We start from the raw sequence: 15,516 nt of genomic DNA, 5'->3' as shown, positions 1-15,516 counted from the left end.
GAAGAAATACAGTCTTGCAAAAGGGGAATATTATTTCAGCTCATCAAAATTATCAAAAGTAAGCTCAAACTTGAAGCATGGAGGTCTAACCTCACATTTTAGACTATTAGTGTAAGTCCTGAATACTATTTTTTAACTCAGTGTTGCTTTTCAGCTTTCCTGTCGGAATTATCAACAGGTTGATATATAATCTTGTTATTTGGCATTTTGAGAAGTTTCTTTTTACGTTACAAACCGCAAAGCACCGTAAAGCCAGGCTCAGCTGTGTTAAAGCTTCAAAATAAGGGTGCATGCTTTCAAACCAGATTTTTGCCTAGAATAGTAAAATAGAAGAGTTGACATTGATGGAGGAGAAAGCCTTTTATTTTTTTCTTGACCTCGGGCATATCTCATAGACTGCGTTGAATCATTGATGCCTCCTGTGAGCAAGTGAGGCAGGTTTTGGCAGGAATGGCTCAGAAGCAGGAGGAGCGTGGGGCAGTGCCAAGGGGCTGCTCTGCCCAGGCTCCCAGGGGGGAAAGGCAGCGCTAAGCTGAGACACCCCTCCTGCCGGGTTGCAGGGCAGTCCATGTTGCGGGCTCGCACATTAGAGGAGTCCACACCTGGTCTGGTGCTGCTCTGCCCGGAGCATTTGCCCAGCCTTGCCGCCTCTGTCACAGCGGGGTCAGACCACGCGAAGGCACAGGGGCTGCACCAAAGCTCTTTCCTGGTGGCTAAATGCACATGCCCAGCATGGCCCCAGGTGCAAGGTGTGAGTCTAGCTCATGCTGGATTTTTTCCACTTGTGGAAAATAGGCTGTGATGTGCCCTGCAGTAGGGTCAGCCCAGTGGGATGTGGGTGGATGTGCTGGAAATAAGGCTTAATCACGTCATGCAATGGAAGGCTAGACTTGGATGTGTACATTGTCTCACGGTAGTCTGCTTGCCAAATATTTGATGAAGGGACCTTTCCTGTCTGTGGTCATGCAACAGTAACCTGAAATCTTCTCTCACACGTTATCCATAAAAAAAATAAAAAGAGCCCATTGGGCAAATGGGGACAACTTGCTGTGCCCACTAACCCCTTACATTTTGGCAAATAAAGAGGTGCATCATGTTACCTAAAGCCCTCTGGGGAAATGAGGTGTGGGAGCCTGGGGCCACTGGGGGAGCGGGGTGCAAGGCCAGCCCTGCCCCTCACCAGCCCACGGCCCCATGCCATGTAATGGACTTTCCTAGTTAGTACATAATATATGGCACTTGTCCGAAGTGTGGCTGCAGGAACCAGTGGAGGAAGACATAACGTGATGAGATCCTTTAATGGATCTGTCTCCCTTGTCTTCCAGGAACAAAATAAATAGAAGACTTTTTCAACCGGCATGTATTTCCATTTATGTTTTAAAAATTCATGAGCATAGGTTTCATATGATGGTGTAGTTACTATGGTAATTGTTTATTAATCTGGAGAAGGTTGGTAATTACCACAGTTCAGTTTATATAACTCAAACCCACAGTTAAAGTATGGGTATGATTTCTTTACGCAACCATCTTTTAGACAACTTTTTTTTTAATTATTTTTTTTATTTAACAGAATATGCATTTTTCCCCTCTCAGTTCTACTTTTATCCAAGTGCGTACATTTCTGGAAGTGTAGAGAGAGTGTAAAAATGAGAGAGAGAAGCTTGCTCAGAGTTGGCAGGCCAGGGCAACCAGGAAAAAATGTGCAGAGTTAAGTAGCAGATGCCTTTGGGATATTTTTTTAATTAAAAAAAATATATCTTTCTCTTTTCCCCAGAGGAGGGCTCATTTGTGGGAAGGCACTAATGGACAGAGGGAAGCAAGCAGCAAAACGGGGACATTGTGGGAGCCCCCATGTCCAGCCCAGGACTGTCCCCCCAGCTGAGCACGAGGCTGAGGGATGCAGGGCCAAGGGGGACATGTGTGTATCACCCCGCAGCTCTGGTTGTGCGTGGGGTGACACATGCACAGAGGACAAAAAGTGCAAGAGCTGGGTTAAGGTGAATGTCTGCCTGCATTTGCTGGTTGTTTGTTTTTTAGGGATTATGTGTGGTTTTACTAACGGAAAATGCAAGAGTGGCAAGGCGCCTGCCAGGTACACCATGGCCCTTGGGGAAACCCTGCTGCCAGCTCTCCGCAACCCTGCCAGCCACCTGGGGTCTGTGCTCACCTTTCCTGCAGAAACTTAATCTAAAACCTGGGTTTTTTCATTCAAAAATTGTGGGGTTTTTATTTCAGATAGGCACTACCAATCCTATTGCAGGGCAATTTTTTCACACTGGACACTGTGGTGATGCTCTCCATAAACCCAGGAAGCAGAAAATGTGACATTTCAGTGATTTTTCATTTATCTAAAAGCTCTTTTCTCCCAGAAAGTGAAAAATTTTGCCCACTGCGGATCTTTTTCCTCTGTTGATTCTAGTTCGGAGACAATTAATTGCCATCAGTTCATTCAGTAATGACCCATAGGAAACCAGAAGCAGCCCTGTGCATGGGTGACCCCTCCTTGCCTGTCCCCGCTTTGCTCCCTGTTGGCTTGTGCGGCTGGTGGGCTGGAGAAACTCCCTGGCCGGCCTGGCTCCATTGCTGAGAGATTCACATTATTTATATGGAAAAAGTGCAGGATGCCATCTCCCCACTCACTCTGCCTGCATAAATTGTGCGTGTTTATTATTCATCGTAACACAGCACATTCTCTGTTTCTGTGTCACTTGTCACTAATCACTTATGCATCTGATGTGCGGATCCAGAGCAGGTTCCTAAGCATTCTTGGCTTTGAAACATAAGATATGCATGGGTAAGAGTTTATCCCACCCCCAAAATAACAACTTTGATACATTTTCAAAAGGGAAAGTGCATATGTTACAGTACTCAGGAGCAGCAATAACCAAACTAGCTGAGAAGTGACACGGACTTGGGTTATTTTCTTGTTGGTTTTTTTTCTTTTTGGGTTTGGTTTTTTTTGGGTCTCTCTTTAGTATTTCATGAAAGTGGTGTAAAAATCTTAACATTTGAATGCCACACGCTTCGCTCTGCCTGTGAGATAAAGGACATTTCTCTAAAAGAAACATACGCTCCTTGTTCCTTGTTTTGATTCTCCGTACAGCTTGTCACAATGCATTTACATTTCTTCCATACATTTGGAATTGCAACCCGAGCTGTGCTTTTGAGGAAGGGATGCAAACTCTTTTCTTCCACTTTTCGGAAGCAGTTGGGTGCTGCCTGAAGCCTGCCACACGCAGGGGCCGCACGCTGCACGCTGCCAGCTTCTTCTGCCACCCGCTGCCTCTCACCCCAGCGGTCCCTCTCGAGGTACTGGGCCACCACCTGGGGAAAGGCTCTTTCCTGGCGCTTTTCCCACCCCCTTCCCCACCTGGTTCCCAACCCATAAAAGCCGATTGCCAAACCTCAGTGGACGGCGGCACTGTGTCTACCCAGGCTTTTCCCCCCACAATTCTTCCTCCTGTCCCTTGTAGCCTCTGGGAAATGCCAGAAATCACTCTTCCCTTGCCCAGATCTGCTCTGGGAAGCACAGTGGAAACACTGGAAGCCCTGGAAACCTTGTGTTTAAGACACTGCCTTTCCCCCTGACCCCCCCTTCTCATGGCATTGGATGAGCGGCTGTTAATGGTGTGAGGCTGGGGATGAAGACCTGATGCAGCCCCAGAGGGGATAACGCCTGTTGGGAGAGAGCTGGTCTCGTGGAGTCTGGCTATCACTGTGAAAAATGGTCATTCAGCCGGGAAAATCCCATCTATCAAATTAAGAAGATGGAAAAAATTCCTGCATTTTCCAGTGGTTGGCCTAATCCCTCTGTAATGCTGCAAACCTGGCATCCACAGCCAGTGATGGACCCATCTACAGGTCTAAGGAGCGTGAGCTCCTCCGTTGGACATCTGGAATAGATGGCTGTGCCATATGCACATCAGGCTGTGACCCACCTGCACCACAGTCACCTCCAGTAGAAGATCTGTGGTATTGGCCTGACCTCGTGGGAGGGCAACATGTGGACCAGCTGGCAGAACAGTAGCCTGGCTGACCTGTATTTACCAAATTTTATTTTTTTTATCACCAAGCTTCCACAAGCTAGGAATTATTTACTATGGAAATACTGAAAAAGTCACAAAACTGGTCAAATTGTATGATGGGAATGTTTTCTTCTCCAAGACTGCTGAAATAGATGACTCCTTACCAACCTCCCCAGCTGGAAACACAGGGGTTTCATCCAAGGAGACAGATAACTTTAATTGTGCGTTGCTCTGCTGATATCTGATGGGAGCAATCTCAGCAACAACCTCCAATTGCAAGTCCTCCTTCTTGAGTGAAGTCAGCCCTATGATAACACCAGAGAGGCAGCTTGAAATTAGGATACAGGAAACCAATGCCAAAAATATGTCAGCTTGGAAGGTCATTAAGAATTATCCATTTGTGCATGTTTGCATGCCAGCAGTACCTTAAGTCATTACCTTGGAGGGATAGATTTGTCTAATGAACATATGAATTAACAATACAAAATTGTGATCGATAAATCAAATAAGAATTTACAATCTGGCAATGAATCTAACCCGAATGGAGTTTCACTGGATGTGAATGTGAGAGGAGCTGTTGGTGTTCTTTGCTAAAAATGACTCTCGGTGGTATTTTTCCACTTCATGACACCACAGTTGTAGGTAACTGATCTAAAAACCAGCCTGCCTGTACCTCAGGCAGAGACAAGTTGTTCTGAAGCTCTTGGCTCACCATTTCCAGTAGTTATTTTTTTAAACCTCTCCACCTACACCTTTATTGTTGGTTTTTGTTTGTTTTTTTCTCTAAAACTCAGCTTAGAAATTGACCTAGACTGGTACTGGCATAAAAACGAGCAGCTTTTGTATACGAGTTGGTATAGTTCTGGTTAAGTATTTTTAAATTTAGGCACTCAGATAAAAGCAGCTGATGTTTAACTCTGCTTTTCTGCACTAACATAGCTCAGGAGGGAGTTTTGATTTTTGGCTCTGAAAGATAGATTGCATTAGAAGTTTCCTGAGTTGTGGATTATAGCTTCTTCACGTAGAGTTTTAAAAGTCTAAAAGAACAAGAAGTTTAGGTTTAAAAAATGTCTTGTACAGGTAGGCTGGCATTTTTTTTTTTTTCCTTCTAAAGCCTTACCCTCTTAGTGGCTAAGATCAATGCAATATACTCATTGTTTTTTTAAATAAGCTCTTACTGGAAGATGTACTTCATTTAACATTTATGCAATTCTTCACTGCATCTTCATCTTTTTGGCTTGTGTCGTTTTGGGTTTGGAGCACTCCTAGTGTGCAAGCGAGCACCGTCTCTACAAAATCCTGTTAGAGCTGCCACAGTCTAGCTCTTGTCAAACTGCATATTAAAGACCCAGACAATAAGAAAGTACCAAAGGGGTTGTAATGTTTCATTACTCTGTGTGATTAATACCTCCGTATGTGCTAATGAACCAAAGTTAGGTCATAATGGCTTTGCAATATAAGGTTATCGAGGGTTCCATTGATATAAAGGGGTAAGTTCAGCCTCTTGGGTCTGTAGTTCACCAAGTACCACTTCTTTTACAAATTTAGAATTGCCATGGTAAAATCTGCTATGTAGTTGAGGTGGAAATTTCAAGGGAAGTTCATGCTGGATCTTGCTGTTAAAATGATTCGGGCAGTCACAAAATGGGCAAAATGGGTTACTGAAACCATGCCCATAATGACACCAGACAGAAATGGTGTTCATTTGGGGCCCTCCAGTGCACCCCCAGCCATGGAGCACTTCACGAGGGCATCTCCAGTGCTGAAGCACACACGCGCTGGGAGTCAGCCCAGTTCTCCTGCAGCACCTGTGAACCTCAGTCAAACAAAACTCAGCAGATAGCAGTGTCTCTGTTTCCTGGTAACATTTTGTCCAAGTGCCTCCTGACTCATAAACCTCTCTTCTCTTTTCTTCTTTCCAGTATCTAGCAGCTGTTGATTCAAATTTTTTGCACCAGTTTTTTTGTCCTAGATCTGTGCTGTCCAATTTATCACATGTAATTTTTAAAGTGCGAAAATGTCCCAAATGTAAAAATCAGAGTAAGAACATGAAGGTAAAAGCACTGATCTTTGCCACTGTAACCAGGAAATGGAGCACTAAGACTCACTCTATAATTAATGGATGTCATTGTGCCTATGGATTGTATAGATAATATAGCAAAGCCACATTATACAGCTGGCTTCACAACATGTAGGCTTCGAAGGGGAGTGGGAGCCCATCAGAATGGCTCTACCACAGCCAGCTCCTGAAGGTCAACATGGTCATGGACTGTAATCATACTCCTTCTCCTTAGAAAGGGCAAGATTTGGAACATACTGAGTAAGTTTAAAACAAAAAAAAAAAAAAAAGGGAGTGTGATTGTAAGTGCGTTGGAGGGAGCAGCCTTCCTCGCACGAGAGGGGAGGCGGGTTGCACCGGGCTGCAGCCCTGTGGCTCAGAACATTCTGGGGAAGCTGTGCAGAAAAGCATGACACAAGCCTTGAAACATTTAGGGAGGGGGCATGTTATTTTAATATCCCTTTTTGTGCTTAATAGAAAAGGGGTTTGTGGTTAATTCTTTATTATCTCCGACAGCAGTTCTCGCTTCGGCTCCTCTTTCTTTAACTGCCAAGCTAGCATTTTCCTTTTTTATTGCTCCTTTCTTCGAGGTTTGCTTTGGAATAGTGCCAGTTATCATTTCCCATTAGGGCAAATATTGCATCAAACTCATGATTAGGGATTTGAGGGCTTGGGAATATAATTCTCTAACATTTGTCTTTCATTTTCTAAGTCTTTTTCTCTCTCTTTGTACACACATATACGCACACATGCCTGTATAATCTGTGGATATACATATGCATATATATATTTATAGAGAAGGACAAGGGGCGTGCTGCATGTATATAATGGCACAGGTATCTTTACATGTCCGTGAGAGTTTATTTGTATATAAAGTTTAAACCTCTTCGCTTAGACAAAGGAAAAGGGAAGAGCTTTCTCCTCATGTGAGATTTCAGAGGGCTCGGAAGGTTAATAAAGGAGGAGAATAACAGATTTGTTTGTATGTTTTGGGTTAAATACTTCAGTTTTGCAGTGAAGGAAGGTGTTAAGAACACACACTGTGAGTGTGGAGATGAAGCCACTGCTAGGGAGCTGCTACCAGTTTTACCGACCCTACAAAACCAGGGAACAACACTGCCTATTTTTGAACATGCCTTTTATGTACCTTTTTTATTGCCCACCTGCATATATACAGCCACTTCATGTCCAGCACATTCCTCTAATAAAGTAGCAATAAATATTACATTTGTAGAAATTAACTGTTCTGCTGTATTAACATATGCTGCACCACCTATACTGAAGGACTAGATAGATACGTAGCCTCTGATTTGGGCATCCGGAACTGCTCTTAAAAGCTGCCCATTTCTGCTGGTTAAGCAAACAGGCCTAAATGTCCTGAGGCAGACAAGAGGCTGTGCTGGCCATGTGCACTGGTGTGGGCTTCAAGGCATCTGGATTTTGGCTTAACCTGCCTTTGCCTGCACTTCCCTCCAACATTTAGGCGCTGCTGAGATGTTAAAAAATCTTTCCAGCTGCCGCCTATTTCTGATGCTGGCTTGCAAAACCCAACACCCGCTTTCAGTACCTGATGGTTTTTTGGGGATATTTAAAGAATGTATTTTTTTGCTGGTGAAACTTTTCTTACGCCCAGTCTGGGGGGCAGGTGCACTGCAGGTGATCCCCTGCACCAGCTGCCCTTGTGGGGCTGGGGCAGGTGGCGATGCCTGGGGTCTGTGGTCCCCCCATGGGGCTGGCCACCCACCCCATGCTGCCCCCACTGCTGGATATACGGCGCTCCTGAGAGCCAGGCGCCATCCTCCTTACACCCGGCAAATCACTTAACCTCTCAGCACGGCAGCTTTCACAGCTGTTAACATGGGGAACGGTTTTATTTCGCCTCCTCTCGTAAAGAGCATTGCGGCTCTGATCGACCGGGGGCCACAGCATTATTTCCACTTACAGATAAGTTGGATTTTGGCAGCCGGTGAGAGGAAGGCAAGCGCATTCATCTGGGTAAAATCCCCTGGCTGGAGAAATAGCCAACGGGGAAGTTTTATAAGGCAGGCACAAAGCAATATCAGCAATATCCAGAGCAAATCTTATATCAGAGTTGTCATTTTTGCTCTAGCCCGGCAGTGGCTGGCTGGGGATTTGTGGGGTCGGCCGGGAGATTGGAGCAGGCAAGATGCGGAGTGGTGCTGGCCAGCTCAGCTGGGGTGGTGCTGACACTCAACAGCCACCCGACAGGTTCCTAAATACATATATTTCCAGGCAGCCAATTTGTCTGCCTCCAAAAAATTTATTCTTCAAGGCTTGTTCCCATCTGCCAAAAGAAAACATGTCATTTAAAAAAAAAAATATCTAACATTGACAGACAGGAGTGCGTTGTTGAGCTAAAGCCCTATGCTTTTACCTGAGCCAGGCGCCGGCACCGCGTGGTGAGACAGCCCTGTCACCCACATGCTTTATTAACAGTCAGTTTTTAATCGCGCTTCTCCCTGGCAAGCTGACAAATATTTTCCCCTTTACTCACAGTTCACCCTTTCTTTTTCTGACAAATACGGCGCTTACTTCATTTAAATTTTTGCAAAAATGAGCCCAGGCGAAGTGACTCAGTCATTGTGCAGATTAAATACAATGTCACCTCTTTTCCTGCTTGTAGTACAATGGCTGCAAGTTAAAATTATTACCGTAATTTCAGAAATTTATGCTGTAATTTCCACTGATAAACCTGGCTGTGTGTTCCCAGCCCTGCCTGCTTCCTCTGCCTTCCCTGCCTGAAAAGAAAGTCATGGTCCTCACATGGGGAAGCTTCATGTCGTGGAAGGTACAGTAAGCTCCTAGTTATTTTAGAAATCTTAAAGTGATTAAGGCAAAAGGATGGTTAATTATAATATTCTAAAAACACAGCTGCTAAAAAAAAAAGAAGTTTCAAGCAGCCACCAAGTTGTTATTACTGTGTCATCATCTTATGACATACTTGTGGCATATGGGAAAAATAAAAGATTAAATCTCCACCCCCGAACTGCCCCCGCAGGCGCGCGGTCCTGGGACCAGCAACATCTTTAGGAGGGAGGAGGCTCAGCCTGACGCTGCTGGTGAGCACAGGGGTGGCTTCCAGCCCTGCGTTCCCTTCCAGAGCCTAGAGAGCTGAATCTTCTTCTGGGTTTGCAAAACATCAGCTGGGAAAACTGTGGCTAAATCAAGAGCAACCACAGTTTGCCAGGGAACAAATACCCCAGATGTGGCCATGCCAGACCTTTACTGAACTCCCACTCAATGCTTTCATTTCTCACGTGCCGATGAGATAAAAAAAAAAGAAGTCATTGCTGGTATTGCCAGTGGGGCTGAAATATGGAGCCCCATAAACATTTTCACACTGCCTCGGTAAAGAGTGGCAGCCTTCTCCCCATGCCCACATTTTTGAGGCTACCTCAAAAATAAATCTGCCTACTAGATGAAACCACAGAATTTTCCCAGAGGCAGCTGGTGCTTTGGGTGGGGAAAAGGTCTCATGCTGCCAGCCTGTCCGTGCCCCGAGGCCAAAGTACAGAGCCCCTTGGTGTGCCATTGAACACTGCAGCTGTGCCTGAGTAGCCTGGGCTTAAACGCATCAAACTTTTCAGAGTTACAAAGACAGATGCAACAACAACTTATGTCCAACCCAGAAATGATGGTTCAGATAATAGAAAAACATCTGTACGAGATGGCTGTATGGGGAGCTGGGCCACTGTTCTTGTTGGCAGAGTTATTCATGCTCACGTGCTTTAAAAAAACAACAAACCTCACTTCATTTTAAAACCAGAGATCTAGCAGGATGGCTTCTAAGCAAGGATCAAGGTGGAGACTGCAGAGGAAACTAGAGGCACTCAAAAGTAGATGATGCTGCAAGCAGTAAGCAGGCGTCGTTGCTGCATCAGCGGGCACAGCAATGTCTGCAGTGACTTGGTGAGGAGAGCGGATTTTTTATGACTAAGGTCTGACCATCCTCTTGTTACAATCAAGCTAATGAACAAGCATTAACCTTTGTGGTGCTACACAATCTATATACAATCTATATACAATCTACAAGTTGTATATACTGCAATATCATTTTTTTCAGTTAGATGAAGGACAGAGGCTACAGCTGTAATGGGGTTTGTACAAAGCCCCGGTTAAAGAAACCACCCACACGGGGAGCACAGTGGAGCATCCTTCATTTCCCAGTATAAGCATCAACTATGCTGATGTGGGAGGAAAGAAAGCATGCCACCCCGTGACAGAGACACTTCCAGCTTGTTATAAAAGATGTCGTTGGAGGTTTGGAAAAATACTGGCCAAAGTCAGCCCCAAACCTTTTTAGGTCTGTCTGTGGCTCATCACAGAGTGCTGGTGTCGCTTGGCATTGCTGCCCTGGCTCTGCATGGGGACTGCCCAGTGCCAGGGGCTGCAACTGGCTGTCACAGCACTCCAAAATCTGGGATGTGCCTGTGTGTGCTTTTCTCCCAACCATGGCTTCCTCCAGCCTCACCGTGGGCTGAGTGCTCCTGAAAAAACGAGCTGGCAGTGCTTGTCAGTGGGATGCACAGATTGGGTCTTAGGACTAAACGAAAGTTTGAGCACCTGGCAGATTACACCCATCCTGAATCTAAACATCTGCAAATATTTAAGATGCAACTGTACAGGAGCTGTAAGAGCTCCTGTGCATGCGTGTGTGCTCAAACTAGTGGCACCTGGTGCAGCTCATGCAATGCAAAAGCTCCCAATTACAGGAGATTCATCCCCAAAGCACTGCAAGGAAACATCCCCAGGAGGACGTGACACACGGACTGGGGTCAGCAGCAGGGTGAGGAGCGGTACCCAGCCTTCACTGCCAGCATGTTTTTCCCCATGCTTGGCCCTCTCCAGCCCTTTCTCACTCATGGAGCACATAGGATGCCATCGTGCACATGTACCCAGCTACCCATATGTAAATGCCTCACCGCCATGGGAGCAGTGCCACTGCCCATGCCACCAGCTGGCCACCTGTGCAGAGCTGCAACCTGGCTGCACGGAGCACAGGGGCTCACTCCCTGGCACCAGGGTTGGTGGGGGCAAAGTGTCCGACACCTCTTCTCTGCTCTCTGCCAGCCACTAGTTTCACAAAAATGACGCAGTGACACTACAGTAACAGCAATAACACCGCCAAAATATTCCCGTGGGCTCTCCGGGCTGCAGCACCCACCAGCAGCCACCTTTGGCCCCACGCCAGCACAGGGGAAGGCGTGCTGTCTTTCTGCTCCTCTGAAAATACACCCACCCGCACTCGTGAGGTTTTTCCCACCACGTCCCACGAAAGGCTCGCCTGAGTACCTTCGCTATCACCATGGCTTGTCTTAACTCAGTGTAACACAGACCAGCTTAACTTTATAGTGCTGGTTTTTTATAGAGGAGCATTTATTTCTTGTACCAACTCTCAAGGATGTTTTATCTGTTTTATATCCCATTGAATCCTCTGTGAAACTGCACTAGTTTACAATAATTTTATTACTTTATTAATTAAACGTTTTCCAACAAGCTAGCTATGGCATTTCTTATCATCAAGGGTTCCATTAGTTTTTAATGGTGTGAGACAAAATTACCATTTACCCACATGCAATTTAAGAAGCATCATTAACACAGAGAAAGCACCAGGTGGGATTTCTAATAGTTACTGTTTCTCATTTTTGTTTTTATTTAAAAGGAATAACTGGTTTTGAGGTTTTTGCTCCAAGGTTGCCAAATCCTTACTTTGTTTTTTTATGTTCAAGATAATTTAAAATAATGTTCTTCTATCTCCTAAGGCTCTTCTCGACACTATTTCACTTACCAGCACATCGCTGGGTTTGTACGCAGTGTCTCGATGCAGCCGGGTGAGTGTGTTGTCTGCACAGTAATCACCAAGAACAAAGACTCATCTGCAGGGGCAGCAAGCAGGGTGTGCGTGGGGGGTGTGCGCGCGCGCGCGTGTGTGTGTGTGTGTGTGTGTGTGTGTGTGCGCGCGCGCTGGAGACACCCCCTGGGTTGTGGGGCTGCAGGCGGGAGGCAGCTGAGCCGGGCCAGCCCCAAGCCCGTGCAGATCCCACCTCGCATGGCTCAGAGCCTGGAGGTGCTGCCCATGGGCTCCCACAGAGCTCGGCCCAGGCGCAGGAGAGCGGGCAATGCTCCTCAGCTGCGCTCCCCCGCAGCATCGGGGGCACGCCAGGGCAGGAAGACACAGCCTGTCTTCTTAAAGTTCTTGAGAAACTTTGACACAGACCCTCACACAGATACTGGTTTTCCATGCGAAAGACAACGGAAAACCTATGGTTGCAGTAAATACTTACCTTGAACAAAACAGGAATAATTAAATAGCACCTTAATACTATATTCTACTCGATTAGGCTGACTGTTGACTAATTGCTGACTCAGACCATTTACATGTTAATAAATGTCTGTGTTTAAGGTCCTCCTTGGTTAATTTCTTCTTTTTCATATTTAAAAATAATATGAAGTGGAATCACTGGGCTTTTTCCACTCCCTGCCCCGTGAACTCATTGCTTTTGCTTCCCCCTGTGCCCTCCTGCTGCCACGCACAGGCACAGGCAGCGTGGACCTGCCGCCGACCATCACAGCCCTGCTGGTGGCCACGGTGGGTCCAAGCCAGGCCTCGCCGCTGAGACGTAGCGCGAGGGTCCAGATGGTGCACGATCCCGCGAACCGCTGAGCGCGAAGCGCGCGGGAGGGTGTTAGGGATATTTAGTGGGATGTGTTTGACAAGGTGTTTCCTTATTTAAAGGGGAGGGGAGGAAAAGGCAGATGGTGTGGCTGTTTCTAATGACATTCCCTGGCTGGGTTTTTTAACAGCAGACATAAGAGGGGCACAGGCACCTGACGCGCCTGTCTGCTCGGCTGCTGGGAGGGAAGGGGACGCTGACAAAACAGGTCCCACCACCATCCCTCACTACCTGTCCTACCTCTTTATTTGCCTGCAGCATTCGCCACACAGCTGTGGCCTGGCACCGGCTGCACAGCTTGGGAGCAGCCACTCGCCTTCCCAGGACCCCACCACCACTGCGTCCCTTCCCATGCCTCCCTCCCTCCGGCCTCATCATGTTTAATTTTCATGCCTCCTCAGCCCGGCGCTCACCTGGGCAGTTGTGCTGGTCTGTGCCGCTGCCAGTGCCGGCTGGCACTGCTGCCTGCCCCACTGGATGCTCTGGGTAGGAGGAGGGGGGTCACAAATGATGTTTTCCTCTTAGAGGTTTTTAAGCTTGCTACAATCAGCAGCAGTCTGATGTTTTTTTTATGGTTAGGAGCATCTATTAAAATAGAAACAAATTTTGTGTTTCCTAAATGGGCAGATAATTGTTCCATGATGAAGAGAGCAAATACGTGCACAGGGATGGCCTCTGCCTTAAACGCATGCCGAACGGAACTTCTGGTCAGATAAATTTCTAATTAATTTGCTTGTGCAAGCCACGGAACAAAAGCTGTAATTATATATTAGAGCAAGAGGTGCAAAAATATCCTCCCACATGCTTTCAGGTTACCCTGCTTCTCGCCTCCAAAGGGGCTTTGGGGTGGCCATCCTGGGGGTGATGGCACTGCAAGCCATGGCGGCAGCCTCCGCAGTAGTCTGACCCCCTGCAGCATCCCCCCATGGCAGGGCAGACCCTGCCACCCCTATGGCAGCCTGCGGCCAGGGACCCCCGCACCTGGGCCAGTGACCAGCAGGGTGGGTTTGGAAGCAGTGCCAGGCGGCTGGGAGCCGGCGGGCAGCACAGAGCGCGGCTGGCACTTTATGCTAATGGTCCAGTCATTATTCCTTTGGAATTCATTACAATCGCATTATTTGGGATTGGCTCATTTGGCGTCACGAATGCATCCATAGGATTTTTTTTGTTGTGACCTAATTAATAATGAATGATTCTATTTTACAGCACTGCTGTACTGGTGCTTTAAAAAGCTGTTTTTAAGGCAGACTTTTAAGACTTACATCAAAGGATGCTGAAGTGGCTTGATTGAGAAACATGCAAGAAAGTGATGTTCAGCTGCTGATGGGCACCAGCTGCACTGGCAGAGGCCAGGCACAGCGCTGCGCCGGCACAACACGGCGCGCTTGTGGCCAGCAGCCCTAAGGCTGGGCATCCTGAGGAGCTGCAGCTCCAGATCTCTCTATATTCAGAGTAAATTTTTTTGCAATGGCAGCTCAGGGCTGACTCTTCTACTGAAACCAAAGTTCAGTACTGACCTTCTCTACTAAACCAAGAAAAATCTTTAACAATGTTTTAGGAAAAGTCTGTCTCAAATTTTGTTGATCAACAATATCTTTGGGTACTGTAAAGCTGTGCAGGAGGAGAAAATCTTCACTGACAGCAATCTTGTTTTACTTAAAAGTAAATATTTTCTTTGAATGTGGCACTTTCTAAAAAAAAAACAAAATCAAACCACCTTATAATTTTTTACATAAAACTCCCAGGAATATTTCAAGAGTAATTTTATTTTGAAAGCAATGAAATGACTTTGACTCTTCTCATTCTTTTTCTTTAGCACAAGAAACTTGGCAATACCTGAAAGAATACAGACACTTCTTTTTCTCCAGGAAAGGTGTCGCCCAGATCTTTTGCCAAGACCCACGTTTAAGCTACCTCGTGCCCTGCAACTGAAAGGCATCAGCTCCATTCCACACTGACCCCCAGCCTGGGTAAGTAAGCGTGACACCACAGCATGGAAATGGCTTTGCCTTTCCCTGCACAAGACCTCCTTGCTGAAAGCATTTCAGTTTGGCAGCAGGGGTGTCAATTCACACTGACGTCTGCCTTAAATTCATTCCTGGAGAGGCAGTGCAGGGAAGTCCCTGTGCCAGCTAAGCAGGTAAATCTGCTCAGTGTTTCTGGATTTTCATAGAGTCGCATCATTTCAAATCTCCCGTGGACCACTGAGCACATTTTACAAACATTTGTGAAAGCCTATAAATTGGTATAACAACACAAGTAGGAGTTTTGTGAATTCAGAGCTACACCTCTGTATCCTGCAAGCGCAGCCTTTTGCACGATGAGGCTGCAAAAGGGCGACGTGCCATTTGGGTTTGGGCACCAAAGGGGCCCCTCTCCCTGTGGGGTGGCAGGACCGGGCATGGCCAGGCTGCAGCTGCGGCTGCCACCGTGGTTTGCTGGTTTGCGCGGTCGGTTTTGCAGCAGGGAGCTGTGCTGTTCCCAGCCGACCCCGGCAGGTGACGGCTGCGCTGCCAGCAGGCCAGCACTGAGACCCATGCTGCGTGGCAGGGCTGGCTGCAGGCAGGGCCAGGGCGTTGCTGGGTGGCTGCGGGTCTTTTCTATGGAGAGTCAAGGGGGTTATTTGCACGCTAAAACTGATCGCTAAGTACTGAGGTGGCTTCACAGCTCTGCCTTCCTGGCAAAACCAGCAGAAAACCACAGCTGCTCTCTCTGCGTCTCCCTATGGCCTTGAATC

General features: G+C 46.9%; 1 long non-coding RNA gene across 2 annotated transcripts in view; it reads left to right on the top strand.

The window, feature by feature from the left end:
- Positions 1-15,516, top strand: part of LOC114016193 (uncharacterized) — a 49,940-nt gene that overhangs the window by 17,954 nt on the left and 16,470 nt on the right. For both annotated transcript variants that reach the window (XR_008733653.1, XR_008733652.1), the window contains exon 4: positions 14,596-14,749. This is a non-coding gene — a long non-coding RNA (uncharacterized LOC114016193). The remainder of the gene's footprint in view (positions 1-14,595; positions 14,750-15,516) is intronic.

The sequence above is a fragment of the Falco cherrug genome, chromosome 8 (genome assembly GCF_023634085.1).
Source record: "Falco cherrug isolate bFalChe1 chromosome 8, bFalChe1.pri, whole genome shotgun sequence".
Taxonomy (NCBI): domain Eukaryota; kingdom Metazoa; phylum Chordata; class Aves; order Falconiformes; family Falconidae; genus Falco; species Falco cherrug.
This window is presented reverse-complemented; position numbering and strand designations above follow the sequence as displayed.